We start from the raw sequence: 21,554 nt of genomic DNA, 5'->3' as shown, positions 1-21,554 counted from the left end.
TGAGACTCTTATCTCCACCAGAAAACCGGAACTCAGGGCCTCTGCATTGTCACGGAGCTTTTTGTTCATGGCTAGTGCTCTACCACTTGAGCCACAGCTCCACTTCTGGTATTTTCTGATTTTTAAATGGATATGAGAGTCTCTTGGACTTTCCTGCCTAGCTTCAAATCACAATCCTCAGATCTGAGCCTAGGAGTAGCTAGGATTACAGGTATGAGCCACTGGCACAAGGCTTCCATATAAATTTTTTGTAAGAAAGTTTAAAAGTTAGGTTTTAAGAGAAGAGGGATAAGAAAGAGCAAAAGGTGGGGTAGATATGATCAAATACATTTTACACATATATGGAAATATAATGTACCCCCACTTGGTATAATTATTGTGTCAGAAAAAAGAATTATTGTATTTTTTATTTTCCAGTGCATTAGGTACTTAGCTATTCCTTTTTAGACTAGTTTCTTTTTCCCTATAATGTGTTTAGTGCTATATATTATCTCTCTAAGGACAACTTCTGCCTCATTCATAACTATATATATATATATATCAATTATGAATTTAATTGTTTTATTCAAGTATTCTGCATCTTTATGATTTTTCTATCAACTTGATAAAAGAAGGAAATCATATATAAGGCCATATTTGCCCATTTCTCTCATTGTTTCCCAAATATTTTAGACTATCTTATTCATGTACAATTCTATCCTTAGTAAAATGAGCCACTTACTATTATACTGATAAATAACAACAATGTTTTTTATTGAAGTCCCTGTTTTTCTCTTCTTTCCTCTTAATATTATGGTGGGGATACTTTTATTTATTTTATCCTTGAACACAGAGATCCAGGAAATAGGGTTATGTTTGTTTAGACATTTATTATGGTTAATCTAAAAGCTTTGTATAGTAGTTGAGGTGGGGAGGGGGATCCAGTGAAATATGCTGGTATTTTAAAACTTGGGCCCTTCTAAATTTCCAAATAGAAAAGCTCTGAAAGTTACATATGTCAATTAACATAACAAGACAAAATTATAAATGGAGCCATAACATTCCATATAACAAAATTTGATATAGCTGGAGTATCTTTCCTGGGACTAGTAATTGTCTATACAAAAGGAAAACAGCAAAACAGAATGAAATTCGACTACTCCATATCACCTTGTTCCAATCAAAATAAACACATGGTGTTCTGGTAAACAAGACAATTTCATTTCTTTCTCCTCCTAGAGCTCCCATCCTGATCTATTACAGCAAACTCTTACAAACCATTCAAGCTCAGAAGCATTATAAGTTAATGGATGCTAAGCTTCAAATGAGAAAAAAAATAAAGAAAAAAATAATGAAATCTGTAAATATATAGAATTATTTACAGAAATCAAAAGAATTCCAATAATATTTATGCCCCTTTTTTTAAAAAATTAGAAAGTTTTTGCTGGTTTCTGGTAGGTCATGCTTAAATTGTAGCTATGTAGGAGTCAGATTTCTGAGGATTGCAGGTCAAAGCCAGCTGGGACAGACAAATTCATACGACTCTTATCTGCAATTAATCAGCAAAAGACTAGAAGTAGAAGCATGGCACAAGTGGTAGAGCATCAGCTAGAGAAAAACAAAACAAGAAAGAGCATGAGGCCTTAAGTTAAAACCCCAGCCCCAGAAAAGAAAGAAGGAAGGAAGGAAAGAAGGAAGGAAGGAAGGAAGGAAGGAAGAAAGAAAGAAAGAAAGAAAGAGGGGAGAGAAGGAGGGAGTGAGGGGAAAGAAAGGGATTTTCTTGGCATAAATTCTTCCTCTTTAAATGGCAGCTGTTGGTGAAAGAAAAATCACTACCGCATTAATACCTTTCTCTCTGCTTGTCCAGGCCCTCTTCTATTTTTACTTAAAAGCTAGCAATTATTCCAACCTAGCAATTACTATAGCAAGTGTTAATAATCTAAAGCTCAAACACATTTAAGCACTTTGGGAACTGAATTGTGTCCACATCAAATAAAAACTTACCTCGCTAAGCATGTGGGCGAGCCTTGAGGCTGGATCAAAGCAAGGAGGACTAGGGTGTAAGGACAAGGAGCCATGCTCAGACACACCGATGAGCCCTTTCCTTGTTCCACAGCAGAGCCCTTTCAAGACCTTGGGGAGGAGGCATTTATCTTAGAGGAGTTCTTGAAGAATCCTGCCCCCCAAGAAGATGGGGACCAAGCTAAAGAGCAGATGGTCTTCTTGGTGGGCTGCCCACCTTCCAAATGAGTCTGACCTTGATTCTACCTCCCTGGTGCCATCTAGCCCATGGCATATGCAGGATCGCTATTTGAGCAAGACCTTGGCTGGATCTTTTCTATTTGGAGGAATGCTTTCCAGAGAAGATCTGTTAGGTGCTAATTCAGGTCGAGGCTTGGGAACATCTAGGTTGACCCCTGTACAAATGGCTGGTTGTGGTGAAGGCTCCTTTAGTTCCATTGCAAGATCTGTGCACCTTGTAGAATATTTCTGCTTTCCAGGAGCAGAACACCAACTCTCACTCTTGATTCTATGATGGAGAGTTAGACAATAATGGAGAATAGTTTCTCTCCTCTCATGGGAACATGCTCTTCTTGAAGAAGGTATGTATTTTCTCAAGCTTCCAGACCTTTCTCTTTTTATTCTCCTGCTTTTTCTTCCTTTTCCTTATCTTTTATCATTTTTTGCTTTTTCATAGGCATGAATTTTTCTTGGTTTTTTTTTCTTTGTTTGTTTGTAGGTCAAGGGGCTTGAACTCAGGACCTGGGTGCTGTCCCTGAACTCTTTTGCTCAAGGCTAGCACTCTACCAACTTCAGATACATCACCACTTCCAGTTTTCTCATGGTTAATTGGAAAAAAGAGTCTGATGGAGGGCTGGGAAGGTGGCTCAGTGGTAGAGCGCTTGCCTTGCATGCATGAGGCCCTGGGTTCGATTCCTCAGCACCACATAAGCAGAAAAAGCCGGAAGTGGCACTGTAGCTCAAGTGGTACAGCGCTAGCCTTGAGCTGAAGAGCTGAGGGACAGTGCCCAGGCCCAGAGTTCAGGCCCCACGACTGACAAAAAAAAAAAGTGTCTCATAGACTTTCCTACCTAGGCTGGCTTTGACTGTGATCCTCAGATCTCAGCCTCCTGAGTAACTAGGCTTACAGGTGTGAGCCAACAGTACCTGGCTATTTTTCTTGTTTAATCCATCTCTGTTTTCTCAGTCCTAGAAAGCAGAGGAGACTTGGTGATGATTTCATGGAGATTTAACAGCAAGGCCTGCAGTTCTCCCAAAGATCTTTTGCATCCCCCCCCCCACCCCATTCAAAACACAGTTCGATAAATTCACTTCCACCTGGTTGAATACAGATTCAATCATTACAGCATCTTTAAAGCCAACTTTTTCCACTGCTTGTTTTGTTATCTAAGGTTTGATTACCTTCAAATTTATATCACTCCCATCCGCCTTTATGTTTAGGCGTCCTGCAACGTCCAGCTGAACCTCGTAGCTCCTTCTGTTTGCTGCTGAATGTATCATCCTTCTTCGCAGCTTTCCTCTGGATGTCCCATGGGTATCCCTCGAGGGACTTCCTCCCCAGGGTCACCCTTGGCGTGTGGGTCCTGCAGGGCCAGCTATCACAGGTGAGGGTCCCCATTCCCACCCCCATTTTTCAGAGCCTCTCACCTCCACACAGGAAGGATTCAGAGATGATCATGTGAATGTTCTCAGGAAGTACAGTTATCTCTTAGTGTCCATGGGGGATTGGCTCCTCCCCACCCCATGTAAATTCTCCAATCTCAAAAGATGCTCTACTCCCTTATGTAACACGGCATACATTATTTGCATATGCGATGCACAATAATCTCTGGTTGGCTTATACTAATACAACGTGAATGCTAGGTACATAGTTATCATTTTGTTCTATTGTTCAGGGAATAACAACCAGAAAAGAAGGCTGTACATGTCCAGTATTGATACACTTCTTTTTCCAAATATTTTTTATTTGTTCTTGGTTCATTCTGTGGATGTTGAACCTACAGATAAGGAAGGCTGAATAGATTTCTTTATTTTGTTTTGTTTTGTCCCACTATTGGGCCTCTCTCTTAGATTTTTCACTCAAGGCTGATGTTCTACTACTTGAGCCACACCCCAACTTCCAACTTTTTGCTGGGTAATTGGAGGTAAGAGTCTCTCAGATTTGTCTGCTTGGGATGGCTTCAAAGCCCAATCCTCAGATCTCAGCCTCCAGAGTGGCTATGATTACAGCTGTGAGCCACCAACTCCCAGCCCAGTTGGATTTCTGTGTAGTTCCTTTTCCCAAAATTGGAATATTGACTAGTAGTTTGGATCCAGGCCTTTTCTTTTTTCTTTTTTGGCAGTACCATGATTTGAACCCGGGGCCTTGCACTTGTTAGGCGGGTGCTCTGCCACTTGAGTCACACCCCCAGCTCTGGATATTGTTTTTAATAAGTAAACATCTTGTTATATGGAAATTTCATGTTGTACATATCAGGTGCATTTTCTTGTTATCCTTGAAAACAATTTTAATGAATGCAAATTATTCCATTGTGTTAATAAAATGATTTACTCAGGCCGCCTCTCTATTCTAACATACCTAGACTGCTTCTAATTTTTCATTGTTTGGTATTGGTTTCTAACTCAAATGTTATTTAAAAATCAATTGGTGACAATTGAAGTGGGTTATGGTAATAGTTCACACACCAGGAAGTTTTCCACAAATGCTGGTGGATATTTATTTTAACCCCCACAGCCTTTATTAATCTAGTTCCCAAATCCCTCCCTCCTCTTATGAAGTACTAGTAGTCAGGATATTGATCTGGTGGAATTAGTCAAATGCAGCTTTAAGGGGTTTTGTTGTTTTGGGGGGGGGTCCAGTTGTGGGGCCTGAACTCTGGGCCTGGGTGCTGTCCCTCAGCTCTTCAGCTCAAGGCTAGCGCTCTACCACTTGAGCCACAGCGCCACTTCCGGCTTTTTTCTTTTTGCTTATGTGGTGCTGAGGAGTCGAACCCAGGACCTCAGGCATGCAAGGCAAGCGCTCTACCACTGAGCCACCTTCCCAGCCCTGAGCTTTAGGGTTTTAATTATCCTGTTTCCTCTCTCCTTTCTCCTCTCATGACCACCATGTTTCCCCATGGTCATAGTAGGAGCCTGCTTAGAGCAGGCTATGCTCTTTGTGTTGTCCATTATGCTGATTGCTGCTTAGGCTGGAACTTGTAGAATTCTGGAGGATGTAGTAATGAAGGAGAAGAGGTTGGGAAACAACATTTATGGTGTGTGTCTGTGTCTGTGTTTGTGTCCATGTCTGTGTCTGTGTCTCTGTGTTGCTACTGGACATGAACTCAGGGCCTGGGGACTATCCCTTAGGTTTTTTGCTCAACACTAGTGCTCTACCACTTCAGCCACAGCTCCACTTTCAAGATCAGGGCAAGAAAGCTCTTACTAGTGACGTGGAGGTAAGGTAGATATTTCAACCAAGGCTGGTAGATGTTCCTAGCAGGTTCTTTTCCTCACTGGGTTGTCATGTTCCCCTGCTGAGCACTGTTTTTGTTGCTTCCTCCTTCTCTGGATGCTCCAAAATCCTTTAGGATCCTTGCCCTGGCCTTCTCACCCCTGTAGGCAAGATCTCTGTTAAATGAGGCACAGCCGCCTATAACCAGGATCCACATCTGTGCCCAGGAGACCCTGCTGCGGATCAGCCAGGCAAGCAGAGATTGAGCAGTGGGAGGCTGTGGCTCCAAGGCAAAACACAGATGCAGCCTGTTTGGAGCTGCTTGGGCCTTTCAAGCTCTTTCTGGCTGGGGCTCATCACCAGGCGAGAACACTGAGCAAGCTCCTTACCACAACATGGTTGCAAAACTCTTTCCCAAGAGATTTTCTCCTCCACAGTTAACTACTATCTTATTGTATATGTAAGATTCCCTATATCTTCTTTAGTCAAATGTGTGTGTGTATGTGTGTATGTGTGTGTGTGTGTGTGTGTGTGTGTGTGTGTGTGTGTGTATTGAGGCTTGAACTCAGGGCTTTACACTCTCACTTGGCTTTCTAACTCAAAGTTGACACACCACCACTTGAACCATACCTCCATTTCCAGCTTTATGCCAGTTAATAGGAGATAAGAGTCTCATGGACGTTTCTGCTCCAACTTGCTTCTAACAATGATCCTGAGTAGCTAGGACTATAGCCATGAGCTCCAGGTACTGGGGTAGGGTGGTCTAGCTCTCCCAAGTCTTCTACTGACTGTGATTCTTCATTCATGAGCTTGAAGCAATTCTGCCTCTCATTTCATCCACTGATCTCTAAACACAAAACTCTGAAGAAAGTCCACGTTTTAAATAACCCTTCTGCCAAGTAAATAAATCTTCAAACTCAAACCATTTCCTTTCAGATTAATTACTCACTGGGTTCAAGTTCTCCAGATTTAGATTTCTGGGAGCAGGAGAAGGGAAAATAATTTTCTCCCCACAAGTGAAGGGATTACATCTGTTGTGCTTGTCTTTCTTTTCTTTCTTTTATTACATTATTCAATTCAAAGCAATGTTTCATAGAATGTGCAGGTATACTAAAATGTCCAGGACATATGAACTGAATGTAGCAGCAAAGCACAAAAAGACAACTGAGAGGAAGAAAGCAGGCCCTAGAATGGGTCAGGAGCCGAGAGCCAAGAGTTCAGAAAGAAAATTAATTTCCAAAGCCAAGTGTCAGTGACGCATACCTGTAATCCTAGTTACTCAGGAAGTTGAGAACTGAGAATCATGGTCCAAAACCAGCCAAGGCAGAAAAATCTGTGAGACTTTGATTTCAAACTAACTAGCAAAAGTTGGAAATGGAGCTGTGGCTCAAGTGGTAGGGTGCTAGCCTTCGGTATAAAATCTAAAGGTTAGGGCCAATACCCTAGTTCAAGCCTAAGTACTGGCATACACACAAAAAATTCAGATGGGAGCCAGTAGCTCATACATGTAATACTAACTACTCAGGAGGTTGAGATCTGAAGATCACAGTTCAAAGCCAGGCCAGGCAGGAAAGTTCGTGAGACTTTTATCTCCAATAAACTACTCAGAAAAAGCCGGAAGTGGTGCTGTGGCTCAAATGATAGAATGCTAACCTTGAGCAAAAGAAGCTCAGGGACAGCACACAGGCCCAGCATTCAAGCCCCAGGAGTGGGGGAAAAGAATTCTAAAGTCTGTTAGGGATCAGAGGCCAAGGAAGGAAGGAGAAATCAAAATCTAAAGGCAATGCCACCTAGTCCTAAGTCACATACTGTGGAATGAAGCTTCCAAGAACACACCAACAGCACTGTGCTTCTCCATTAGGGCTAGGGGCTATATGGTTGGCCAAATGATGGCTAAATTTGTATTTCAGCTGTTCAACAAATCTATGAGTTTACTTCCTATAACCCTTTGATAAATCAGTTGACATTTTAGCTAAATAAGAAAATACCCCAAAGAAAGACATGAGATCCAGAAATCAGTAGATTTTATCCAAGAAAAGGAGAAGTTGTAGAATGGTGGATGCCAGGAAAAGAATTCAAGAATATACTATCTTTGAGAGTTTGGGACTTTTTCTTATAGGCCCTTCCAAAATTGATTTTTTCCCACTCTATGTATTTCTTAATAACAATTAAAAGAATCTAATAAAAAACATCAACCACTACTGTTATCACTGCTACCATAAGAAACCACTGAAGCAGCTGAGGCTGTTGGTGTTTGGGGACCCTGCTAATGGTGTACTTGCTGCACAAGTCAGAGGAAGCCTAATTAGAATGACAATGCATTAAGCTAAGTTGGCTATGAAGACAGCAAAAAACAGGCTTTAAAATTAAAATTCATATTTTAAACTTTGAATAGCACATATACTGATATCATTACAACAAGAAAAAATATGTTCTCATTATAGTACAAAGTGCTCTGCCTTGGGTCGTCTCTTCCACTCTCCACTCATTGTATGATCTTGAAAAAAATGCCTGGCTTCTGTGTTCTTCTGTTTCAGCATTTACAAAATAGAATGCTTTTACACACACTCAATATATATACTTCCTGCCTGCCAGTAGGCTGTTCTAGTACCTGAAGATACAACAGAGAGCAAACATCACAGAGGCAGATTGCAATAAACAAAATGTTAAAATGGTAAGATATACTCAAAGGAGTATATACTCAAGGAGAAGATTAAACATCCAAGACTGCTAAGGAGTATTGGGTGGTAGGGGTGAGATGGGGTAGTTTTAAATAAAGCAGTCAGAAAAAGCTTCAGAGTCAGAAGAAGATGAGACATACTTCCCAACATTTTGGGGGAAGGCTCAGGGAATACTACATCCAAATACTATGACATAGAAATTTCCTAGTGTTTCCATGGGCAAGTCCCTTCTCAAGCAAGGGTGTAAATGTATGAGAAGAGGAAGACAGGAAGTCAAAGACATAGTAGAGGCCAGATCACTGTGTCTAGCAGGGCATTCTAAGGGCTCTGGCTTTTACTCCACTAGTGAGGCACTGGGGGATTTTGATCTGATTTCTGTTTTCAGAGAAAAAGTGGCTACAGTACAGAGAGTAGGCTCTAAAAGATGATGGCAGAGGCAGAGAGACCAGCTAAGAAGCTTCTACGGTAGTCCAGACGTCATGGAACTGAATCCCCTCAATTTCATGTGTTGAAATCCTCACTGCTATTACTTCAGAATATCATTTTATTTGAAGATGAGTCTTTATACAATAAATTGAGGGGAAACCATAAAGGTGGGACCCACCCTAATATGACTGGTGTCCTTATGAAGAGGGGAAATTTGGACAGGAATATGTACACAGGGGGATGACACAGAAACACATGGAGGAGATGGACACCCCAAAACAAGGAGAGGGAAGAATCATCTCCTCCGGCTCTCAGGAGGAACCAATCCTTCCAAACTCCTTAACTTTGGACTTGTCTAGAATTATGAGATAATAAATCTCTACTGCTTACACTATCAATTTTTAACCACATTGTTAAGGCAGCCCTAGCAAATTGATACATGAAGTAGCAGGGGGAGTGACTAGCTTCTAGAAACATCTTACAAGGAAAACAACAAAATTTCCTGAAAAAGGAGTCAAAGTTGACTTTCAGGTTTGGACTTAAATAAATACAAGGGTAGAATTGTCACAGACTGAGCTAAGGAAAGTTTGGGCTGCAGTCAGTTTGGAGGTAGGGACAGGTAAAAAGTTTAGGAATTTTGGCTATGTAATTGGAGATCATTATAACACAATTCACTGAAACTCAAGAACAACCCAGTACATATTTGCAGAATGCTTACTGTGTACAGAGATCTGAAACAGGTTTTAAAAATTCTTCAAGGGCTGGGAAGGTGGCTCAGTGGTAGAACACTTGCCTTGCATGCCTGAGCCCTGGGTTAGATTCCTCAGCACCACATAAGCAAAAAGAAAAAAGCTGGAAGTGGTCCTGTGGCTCAAGTGGTAGAGCGCTAGCCTTGAGCTGAAGAGCTGAGGGACAGCACCCAGGCCCAGAGTTCAGGCCCCACAACTGAACCCCCCCAAAAAAATTCTTCAAGTTTGTTCGTGCAAACATGGGCTACAAACTGAATGTTCAAGATGTTCAATCTGCAAATGGTGAAAACATCACAACTAAGCAGTGCCCAAGGCTAGACATGGTTTGTCTATGATCAGTTTCTCATTGGGCTGCTAATTATACATCATGACACTTGATGCTCTAAAATGTTCTTTGGAATTCACGTATATGATATATGCCATAGATGTGTATAGATTCATATGCTTTAGTATGTCATTTTAGTCTTTTTCCTGTAAAGATGCTTACGTTTCACGATCTCTTCAATCAGACAACTGAGCATAGTAAAGTCTAGTTCTTTTACGGGTGAGACAGTGATTGAAATACTTCATAAAACAGTTGTGAAGGGAACCCAGGTAGCATAAATAGATAGTGTCCAGTCTATAATCAGTTCAGGGCACCTCTCAAGTTGTTTTACTGGTTCCTAATGGTGTTATAAGAATGTAGTTGAGGTAAGCTACTACTACCTGGTCAAGAAACACTTAGAAGGGCAGAGAGCCCCTACCCTGGGAATTAACGCAAGAGAATTACGGTAGTATTATGGTTTGGACTGAGAATGTCTCTTACAGGCTCATATATTAAAAATCTTATTCAGCAGCTAGTGTTGCTACTGAGTGGTAGGCCTCACAGAGGAAAATAGCTCATTGCCCCCTTTCGGTATTCTCTTGGCTTCTTGGTCACCAGGTGAGCAGTTTACTGTGCCATGTGCTCCTACCATGATGGACTGACTCACCACAGGCACAAAAGGCCAATGAACCAGCCAACCAGGAGCTGAAACCTCCCACACTGTCAGCCAAAAATAAGTTTTTCTTCCTTTTATGTTATTCTCTCAAATATTATTTCTTTTGTTTGGTCATAGGAACAGAAAGCTAACTTACATTGAGATTTATACACAAATAACGAGCATGGACCAATGCTTCTCAAATACTAATGCAAATGCCATACAACCAAGCACCATGTCCAGGCTGCTGCTTGACCTTCACTGAATAGAGAGCATAGATCACAGTCTAGAAGAATGGCATGAATTAGGCCAATGTCATCGAGTGTTGGGATGATAAGATAGTCTCACCGAGTGAAGGTTAGCATTAGAAAAAAATGAGGAAAGCTAGGTGCCAGTGGCTCACACCTGTAATTCTAGCTACTCAGGAGGCTAAGATCTGAGGATCATGGTTCAAAGCTAGCCAGGGAAGGAAAGCCTGTGAGATTCTCCTCTCCAATTAACCACCAGAAAACCAGAAGTGGTGCTGTAGCTCAATGTGATAGAGTTCTCACCTGGAGCAAAAGAGCTCAGGAACAGAGTGCAGACTTGGAGTTCAAGCCACACAACTGACAAAAAAAAAAAAAAAAGAATGGGAAAAAGTAGCACAAGAAAAGAAAAGTAGGCTACAAAGAGCTTACTACTTTGCTACTTGATTGTGTAGGACCCAGTCAATTGTAGAAGGCTGTGAATAGGAGTGGAGTACTTCCAAATATGCTAGTATTTTTCTGTTCTATACACATAAGTAAGGAAGGCCAAAGATGAGGAGACCCAAGGAATATCCTCCCTGAAGTAAGGCTCCTTTCCTCTGGGAGAACCTGAAAATCCCTTCTGGCCAGTGAGAATGACAGGAAATGGGAAGATGGTTATCTTAAGGCCATAGAGCTCTGAAAGTACAGACACCAATCTAGGTTTGGAGATATGATTATCTTGTCAGACTCTCTGGAGTGTCTCTGTTCTTCCTGCCACAACTGCTATGTTCACCTTTCTCCCCAAACTGCTATGCTATAGCCTAAAAATCTTAGAATTCAAATTCCCAAAGGAAAATCCACTTATGAACAGGCTTCCGTCTCCTTGTCAGAGCTGGAGAGACATGGGGACCAGATGTCTCAGAAGAAATGGTACCGCAGGGTAAAGACTTTAAAAACATGCATGCCTAGTGGGGAAATATTACCTCCTTCTTCCTTCTCAACCATTTACCCCCTACTAGTACTTAACTATTCCTATTCTCTTGACTTCCATCTGCACAGACCACTGCAGTCTGGCTTCTATTCTAAGTTACAGGTGAATTTTCCCATGCTTCAACTGTCTCATGGCTCTGATTTTGCTGTGTCAATTAGGACAGGGAACCCAGTTTTTCCATCATGTACATCCTAACAAGGTGGTGAGACAGTGACACAGCACCCTGACACTCTCCCATCTCTAATTTTGTTCCTCCATATTCACCCAGGACTAGGTGAGTCCTGGCTTGGAGCCAGATGACTCCTAATCTTTAGGCTCCATTTTCCAAATACAAGTGGCTATTTGACAGAGACTCACTCTCTTTTTCAGAGCTACTGGAGTGTGGATTCAGGGCTTTGCACTTGCGAAGCAGGTGTTCTACCACTGGAGCCACTCCACAAGGTCTTTTCTGCTTTTGTTATTTTGTAGAGAGGGTCTTATGTCTCTGCTTGGGTCTGGCCCAGGCAAAGGCCCTTCTCTTTACGCATCCCACATGTGCTGGGATTACAAATGTAAAACAACCATGCCCCACTTATTTGTTGTTGAGATGAGGGTCTTGCTTTTTGCCTGGGCTGGTCTCAAGCCACGACCTGCATTCCAGACTCCACTTGGCATTACATGTGTGAGTCCCTAAGCCTTGCTTCATGACAGGGACATCTCATTTTACATCCTTCCAATGGAAGAAATGTCACCATTGGCTTCTTCCAGCACCTTCTGCGAAATGTGTCATTGTCTGCTATCCTTACTGCAGTTCCATGACCAAGGTGCTTAGGGGTCTCCAAGTGTCAGCTTGGACCCTCCCCCCACTACAATCTGTTCATTTCCATAGACCTATGGATTCCGCACAGCTCATAACTTCCTGAGGGGAATTCAGAGTTCAAAATCCCACTTAGGAAAAGACATTCATCCTGTCGTTATGGATCAGCCTTGTTCTTTAGGAGTTAATGGGCACCTCTCAGTTAATGGTACCTGCATCCTCAGATCAGGTGCTTCCTGTCATAGTTCCTACCCAGTCACCTATCTATCGGCCACTTCTGGCTCTACCTTTAGCATACATGCAGGACCTCAAGACCTCTCCATTCCAAGACCATTCCAATCTCCTGAACCCAGCACACTCCTGAGCTAGTCTTCTGGCCTCTATTCTCTTCTCCTAGGCTGTCCTTATCACAGTAGAGTAAACTCTTCTGTTCAAATCCTCAAATGGCCTCCTAGATCCTAACATAGTCCTTGTAACAGACTATATGTTCCCACATCCATGCCCCACCTCTCATCTCTTCTAATGCACTACAGGTACACTGGCCATATCAGAAAATAGCAACAGCAGGAACTCCATCTGGTACACTACATACCAGGTATTTTCTTACATGCATTTAACCCATTGAAACCCAGACCAGGATACCATGATTTAACCTGTATCTATTAGATCTGCCTTATTTCAATGCCTAAAATCCTTATTGCTATTTGCAAGCTCAGCATTTGTTCTTACAATCATTTCTGAGTTTTTGGTATTCTTTTTCAGAATTGAAGTCCTCTTTCTAACCTCACTCAGGATATTCCTTTGATACTATTCTTGATCTTTACTTAATCTGATCCTTTTTTCCTTTTGAGGGGAAAAGGAAGTTAATGAGGGTAGGGAGGGGCACCGATGTCAGGGTGTGGTGACTGTTTGGTTGCTCTAGTGGTTCCTTTCTGCATATTACTTATCTTCTAAGTATGGAAGATCTGTCCAGACCTTCTGTTTACAATATCCAGAACACTGTCTGGGGAACTGGTTACAGGCAGTTTCAATTTGTGTGTGTGTGTGTGTGTGTGTGTGTGTGTGTGTGTGTGTGTGTGTGCAATGCTTTCTCACCAAGGATGTGGGACACATCTATGCTCAGCTGCTATGTCATTCCTGCAGAAAGAGAGGTCATTATGGCCCATGATGAACCCAACATAGATTCTCAGGAGAGCCATCTGATGTTTCCATGGCTGAATCCAACCACCAGCTGCAAGTGTACAGATGTGTTCCCTCTTGGCAATTTCTCAGTTCCGGATAGATCATTTCTCCCTCCATTTGGAAAGTACAGCAAATTCAGTGATTTAATGAGATTTCTCTTTGGTTCACACCCCATGTCACATAGGCATGAACTGAGTCACTGCAAAGTTGTCTGGCTTCTGCCAGAAAAACTCATAATTGGACTTTTCATAATGGTCATACTTTGCTTTGGAATTACTTTTTGCAATTGTTATAGGTTCACTTTTAGTCCAAAACTACTTGGAAGACAGTCCTCCTCATCTGTGATATAAATCTATGGCTCTTTCTTTAATATTTTTCTGCTTATTTCAATTTTGTTTTGTTTTCAATGGTAGTAATGGCAGAAAAAGCAGAAAGTCTTCTAGCTTTAAAAAAAAAAAAAAAGTCTTCTAGGTAAAAAAAAAAATTAGGACTTCATGTTCATTTATAGTCCGGGTGACTGAGAAGACAATAGTACCATGATGGTTAGTAGAAGAGATTTTGGCAGAAAGAGAAAAGACCAGGTCATCCAAAATCCAAATAATTGGCAATTGCAGACTGACGATTAGTGTTTAGAAATCAGTACTAGAACTAGGCTGGAAATTGTATATTAGAGATGAAGCTGTGTCAAGACCTTGCAGCACCAATGGAGATGTTTTAAAAATCAAAAGTTCAATAAAATTTGGTCTTCACTACAGTCTAATCAAATGGAGCCACTTCACTAAAAGATGAGCTACTTACTGATAATCAGGTCATAAGCAGAAGATGAGGAAACAAGATCCCCCTTGATCCAGGTGTGATTAGAACCCTAGACTGAGACATAATAAATAGGACTGAAAACAAAATCAGGAGGAACAAGTATGTATCAACTATGGCACATCCAGCTACCACCTACACGTACAGAATAGTCAAATGTACCCTTCCCAAATTTCATGGCTTCCTTGCTAGAGGTACTTCTGATTGCTCAAAAACATGTTGTCATGATCATACATAACCTTTATTCATAATCCATGTTCAAAGCTATACCTCCTTGTGACGATTGCAGAGAATGAAACCAAACTTTTCAAAAGGAGTTCTAAAAACAAACCAAAAATGCAGAGAATAACGATGTGGCTGTACTGAAGTAACATGACTTTCTGTATAGACATACATATTTCTGAAACAATACGAATCCCACAAATTGCTATTATTCAGAAGTCAGCAAAATTGTTAGGTTGGCTTGCCATTTGATAGTTTGTCATTTGCTGCTCCTTTATTAAGTTACAGTGCCAATGTAGGAATGCGTAAAGGGGGGAAATCACCAGTGGAAATGAGAGCTATTCAGAAAAATGGGATGAAAGCCCTACAAGAACAGTGGCACAGGGGTAGAGAAGAAAGTGGGCAATAGCCTGGGCAGGAGGGGTGAGACTCCACCACTGGAGGCTTCCAGAGACAGCAGCCGTACACGGGCTGTTATGTATTGGGCTGAATTGCATGCAGATGCCCCAATGAATTGATACAAAAAAAACTGTATGAAGTAATCAAGCAGGACTTAGAAGAGAAATAAAATAGACATAACTCAAGTGCATTAAGCATACAACCCAAGTGAATAGAAGAGTAAATTCAAATCATGTTTAAAAGAAAGAAGATTGCAGCAGAAATTACTGAAATAGCAAATGGTTTATCAATAAAACCAAAGGCTGATTCTTAGACATTTTTAAAATGAATTCCAATGATAGCTGATGAAAAAATTAGAACCAAGAGGAGAGTTGTTGCAAAGATTTATAAACAAGAGAGTAAATATAAAAATGTTCCTACAAAGGCAAGGTGTAGTGGCTCAAGCCTATAATTTCAGCTACTTAAGAGATTTGGAGGATTATGGTTCCCAGGCAGCCTGGGAATAGGGACCCATTCTCCACAAACAGTTGGTGGTTATACCTTCATCTACAAAGTAGGATGTCTATATTCAATGAACTCATATTTCTTTTTTACTTTTTTTGTAATCTTGCTTAGTCAGGAAGTGTAGGAAGGAGGATCATACTCTAAGGCCACCCTGGGAAAAAAGCATCAAGCCATATCTAGGGGGGAAAGAAAGACAAAACAACAAAAACCTAAAGCAAAAAAGAGTGGGGTATATGGCTTAAGTGGTACAGTGCCTGCCTAGGAAGCACAAGGACCTGAGTTCAAATTTCCAGTAGTATCCCCCAACTTTTTTTTTTTTTTTATTGTAAAGCTACTATACAGAGGGTTACAGTTACATGAGTGAGGTTATGAGTACACTTCCTCTTGAACATTGTTACCCCCTCCATTGTTTTCCCCCTACCATCCCCTCCCTCCCTCCCTGCAAAGCTAGCATTCACATTCGATGGAGAACTGAAAACTTTTAATAGCAAAAAAAAACTAAATGAATACATAAACATTAAGCCAGCATTACAAAGAATTCTAAGAGGGGGGACACAACCTGAAGAAAGCAACCAGGAACTGGGACCTGCCCCAAACAGGCATTACTCAAAGTCTAACTGAGCAAGCACAGGAGGAAAGGAAAGAAGAAAAACTTAGGAAAACGGAATGGCAGGGACAACAATGCATCTCTCTATACTTTCTCTTAATATAAATGGGCTGAATTCGGCAATTAAAAGAAAACGAACTGAGGACTGGATCAGAAAACAAGACCCATCCATCTGTTGCCTTCAGGAGACCCACCTCTCAGCCAAACATACAAACAAACTCAGAGTGAAGGGGTGGAAAAGGATCTACCAATCAAATGCCCCCAATAAGAAAGCAGGTGTAGCTATCCTGATATCTGACAAAATAAACTTTTCATTAAAATCAGTACAGAAAGACAAGGATGGACACTACATATTAATAAAGGGAACAATCCAAGAGGAGGATATAACCATCATCAACTTATATGCCCCAAATATCGGTGCACCCAGATATGTTAAACAAATGCTCTCAAACTTACAGAATAAAATAGATCCCAATACGATAATACTAGGAGACTTTAACACGCCACTCTCACCAAAGGACAGGTCTACCAACCAGAGGATTGGCAAAGAAGCTACCGAATTAAGTGAGGCCATACTTCAAGCGGAATTAACTGACATCTACCGAGTATTTCACCCTAAAACAACACAGTACACATTCTTCTCAGCAGCTCATGGAACTTTCTCCAAAATAGACCATATCATAGTTCATGCAAGGAACTTAAGCAAATACAAAGGGATCGACATAATCCCCTGTATCCTATCTGACCACAGTGGAATCAAGCTAGCTCTCAATAACAAAGCATACCGCAGAAATTTCTCTAATACATGGAAATTGAACAGCACACTCCTTAACAAGGCCTGGGTAACAGAAGAGATCAGAGAAGAAATAAAGCATTTCCTACAACTCAATGAAAATGAAAACACCTCACAAAGAAACTTGTGGGACACAGCAAAAGCAGTCCTGAGGGGCAAATTTATTGCCCTCAGTGCCCACATCAAGAGAATGGAGACAGACCAAGTAAATAATCTCATGTTGCAACTAAAACAGCTAGAAAAACAAGAAAAAATGGGACCTAAAGCTACTAGACAAAGCCAGATAACCAAATTGAGAGCAGAGATTAACCAATTAGAAAATCAGAAAACCATAACCAAAATAAACCAAACAAAAAGCTGGTTCTTTGAAAAAATAAACAAAATTGATAGCCCGTTGGCAAGATTAATTAAAAAAAGAAGAGAGGAAACCCATATTAATAGGATTAGGGATGCCACGGGAAACATCACAAAACGTACCCAAGATATCCAAACAATTCTAACAGACTACTTTCAAAAGCTATACTCTCTAAAGGAAGAAAATCTGGCGGAAATGGATGCATTTTTAGAGAAATACAAGTTACCCAAACTGAGCAAAGAAGAAGTTAACCAATTAAATAAGCCAATATCCTATAATGAGATACAGGAAGCTATCAAAAGTCTTCCAACAAAAAAAAGCCCAGGACCAGATGGATTCACAGCAGAATTCTATAAGACCTTTAAAGAAGAACTAATACCCATACTCCTCAAGCTCTTCAGAGAAACAGAGAAGGAGGGAGCTATCCCAAACTCATTCTACGAAGCCAATATCACACTCATCCCCAAACCAGGCAAAGACCCAACCAAAAAGGAGAATTACAGGCCAATCTCCTTGATGAACACAGATGCAAAGATCCTTAACAAGATTTTAGCTAACAGAATCCAGAAACACATAAAAAAAATAATACACTATGATCAGGTAGGCTTCATCCCAGAGACACAGGGATGGTTTAACATACGTAAGTCAATAAATGTAATCCAGCATATCAACAGAGCCAAGGTCAAGAATCACATGATTATCGCCACAGATGCAGAAAAGGCCTTTGATAAAATTCAACATTCATTCATGCTAAAAGCTCTGGAGAAAATAGGAATAGAAGGAACATTTCTAAAAACAATAAAAGCCATTTATGACAGACCAATAGCCAATATTATACTTAATGGGGAAAAGCTACAACCAATCCTCCTAAAAACAGGAACAAGGCAAGGATGTCCACTGTCTCCACTCCTCTTCAACATAGTCCTAGAACCCTTAGCCAGGGCAATAAGGCAAGAAAAAGACATTAAAGGGATCCGCATAGGGAAAGAAGAAGTGAAACTATCCCTTTTTGCAGACGACATGATACTATACCTCCACGATCCCAAAAACTCCATCCCCAAACTTTTAGAAATCATAAGTCACTTCGGCAAAATAGCAGGATACAAAATAAACCCACAAAAATCAGTTGCCTTCCTATACACTGATAACGCACAGGAAGAGAGGGAAATAAAGGGAGCAACCCCATTCACAATAACCTCCCAAAAAATAAAATATTTAGGAATTAACCTAACCAAAGATGTAAAAGAACTATTTAATGAGAACTATAAAAAGTTAAAGAAAGAAATTGCAGAAGACACTAGGAAATGGAAAGACCTCCCATGCTCCTGGATAGGCCGACTTAATATAGTAAAGATGGTGATACTTCCAAAACTAATATACAAATTCAATGCAATTCCTATTAAAATCCCAATGACGTACATCACTGAAATACAGAAAACAGTCCAAAAATTTATATGGAACAACAAAAGACCTAGAATAGCCAAAACAATTCTAGGGGATAAAGACAATATGGGAGGGCTATCCATGCCGAACTTCAAACTCTACTACAGAGCTATAATAACAAAGACAGCATGGTACTGGCACAAAAACAGACCTGAAGACCAATGGAACAGAATAGAAGATCCAGATATAAATCCACAGGCCTACAGCCAGCTGATATTCGACAAAGGAGCCAAAGACATACAATGGAAGAAACACAGCCTCTTCAACCGCTGGTGCTGGGAAAACTGGGCAGCCACATGCAGAAAACTAAAAGTGGACCCCAGCCTATCACCATGCACCAACATCAACTCAAAATGGATTAAAGACCTTAACATTAAACCTGAATCTCTGAAACTACTACAGGACAGAGTAGGAGAGACACTTGAACTAATAGGCACAGGAAGGAACTTCCTGAACAGAGTCCCAGGGTCACAACAAGTTGGAGAGAGACTCGACAAATGGGACTACCTTAAAATAAAAAGCTTCTGCACAGCTAAATCTATCGCAACTAAGCTAGAAAGACAACCAACGAATTGGGAAAAAATATTTACCAGCAATATATCAGACAAGGGGTTAACATCCTGTATATACAGGGAACTCAAGAAACTAATCCCTCCCAAACCTAACAAACCAATTACTAAATGGGCAAGGGAACTAAAGAGGGACTTCTCAAATGAAGAAATAAAAATGGCAAAGAAACACATGAGGAAATGTTCATCATCCCTGGTGGTGAAGGAAATGCAAATAAAGACAACCCTGAGATACCACCTTACCCCAGTCAGAATGTCCCACATCCACAAATCCCCCAACTTTTTAAATAAAATTTCAAACTTAAAGATAAATTTCAAGGGGAATGTAAGTTATTTTAAAAGGGAAAAGCTTATATTAACCACTAATAGAAGAAGTTATAAAGATAAAAAGCCGATTCCCCAGCACCACATATCAAAAAGAAAAAAAAAGCCAGAAGTGGCGCTGTGGCTCAAGTGGTAGAGCACTAGCCTTGAGCTGAAGAGCTGAGGGACAGCGCCCAGGCCCAGAGTTCAGGCCCCACGACTGGACCCCCAAAAAAAAAAAAAAAATCTATTGCCCTAAAGCAGTACCCAACTCTTACTAAGATGGTATAGGTAGACTAACCTTATCTTCCAATCCACCACTCAGTAATTAGGACACTAAATTTCAACAAAGATAAACTAGGAAGGAAATTGTAAAGCTTTACTGACAGACAATACAGATAGACACAGTCAGACAGACGGAGAGACTGACCAACCAACCATATATTCATAAGCAAGAAGACTCAATATCATAAAGATGGCCAATCTCTTTATATACATTTTGAAAGTTCACTGCAATTTCACTAAAAATCCTAAGGTTATTCCTCAGAATTTGGAAACTTGGTTTAAAAACTGATATGGAGATATAAAACAACTAGAAGAGTCAAGAAAATTTTAAAGGGTAGTAATAAGGGAAATGCCTTACCATAAAACTATGGTAGTGAAAATATTCTGGTTTCACGAACATGTTATGAACTAATGGGACAGAAAAGGGGAGCTTAGAAACAGACTTCAGCATATAAAGACATTCAGTACTGTAAAAGCAAGGCCTTACACATTGAAAAAGAAAGAATAAACTACTCAGCATATAAAAGTGTTGAGGCAATCTGGAAAAGGTAATATGAGATTATTACTTAAATACACATACAGGAGCCTTCAAGTGGCTGTAAATCTTGAAAGGCAAATTGGACCTTTGATAGATATGGTTAGTGGGAATGTAAAGAAAGGCAATTAGTTTGGAATAAAATTTAGAAATATCTACAAAGTAGAATGCCCATATTCACTAAACTCGCTTTTTGTTTTGAGCCAGACTTTACACTCAACTTTTTCCTCTCAAGGCTGGCCCTCTACCACTTGAGACACATCTCCAACTCCTGGATTGTTGGTAATTGGAGAGAAGTCTCAGGGACTTGTCTTTTTCAGGCTAGCTGCAAACAGTGATCCTAAGATTATCATCCTTAGTAGCCAATATTACAGGCATCATCCAGTCTCACTTGCCCAAATTCACAATTTGCATTCAGAATAATTACTTATGAGACACAAAGGAAGTTTACTTCAGTACTATTTACAGTGATAAATATACATTCTGATTATCCATCATTAAAAAAATGATTAACTGTGGTATATTCAAATAATTGAATACTTTATAGCAATGAAATTACATATAATTTAATGAAATTTAAGATGGTATCAATGATCAGGTGCCTCTTCTTTTGCCATGAAGAAAATACTGCCAGCCAGACTCTGATAGCTCACACCTGTAATCCTACCTACTCAGGAGGCTGAGATCTGAGGTTCAAGGTTCAAAGCCAGTCTAGGCAGGAAAGTTCACGACACTCTTTATTTCCAATTAGCCACCAAAAAGCTAGAAGTGGAGCTGTGACTCAGGTGGTAGAGCCCAAAAGCTCTGGGACAGTATCCAGGCCTGAGTTTAAGCTCCAGGATAGGCACAAATAAAAGGGGAGGGAGGCAATGTCAAACACACACTATTGGGCAAAAGACAGGTGATAGGTATTTCTTCTCGTGAAATTTTATAACAAAATATCTCCAAGTGTTGAAAACACATGTGAAAAATGGGGATGAAAACAGGCCTTGGAATGGCATAAATTAATATCTGGGTTTCTTTTAAAGCCAAAAAAGGAAAAGGTTTATGAACTTTAGCTATACCTTTTAATATTAAACAAAACAGGGACAGCAGCTTTCACATGACTTTACAGGACTTGTATGCTAAAAATGTTTATCCTTGGGGCTGGGAATGTGGCTTAGTGGTAGAGTGCTTGCCTCGCATGCATGAAGCCCTGGGTTCAAGTTCAATTCCTCAGAACCATATATACAGAAAAAGCTGGAAGTGGTAAAGTGTTAGCGTTGAGCAAAAGAAGCTCAA

At 40.5% G+C, this 21,554-nt stretch overlaps 1 protein-coding gene across 1 annotated transcript in view; it reads right to left on the bottom strand.

The window, feature by feature from the left end:
* Positions 1–10,844: 10,844 nt before the first annotated feature.
* The window catches only part of Pds5b (PDS5 cohesin associated factor B), a 181,936-nt gene continuing 171,226 nt past the window's right edge, over positions 10,845–21,554 (bottom strand). Inside the window, exon 36 of the mRNA XM_042685334.1 lies at positions 10,845–10,878. The gene's annotated coding sequence lies outside the window, so the exon portion shown is untranslated. The remainder of the gene's footprint in view (positions 10,879–21,554) is intronic.

This window comes from Dipodomys spectabilis, unplaced genomic scaffold (assembly GCF_019054845.1).
Source record: "Dipodomys spectabilis isolate Male_0828 unplaced genomic scaffold, ASM1905484v1 ptg000095l, whole genome shotgun sequence".
NCBI classification, from domain to species: Eukaryota; Metazoa; Chordata; class Mammalia; order Rodentia; family Heteromyidae; genus Dipodomys; species Dipodomys spectabilis.
Note: the sequence above shows the minus strand (reverse complement) of the source record. Positions and strands in the feature narration are given on the sequence as shown.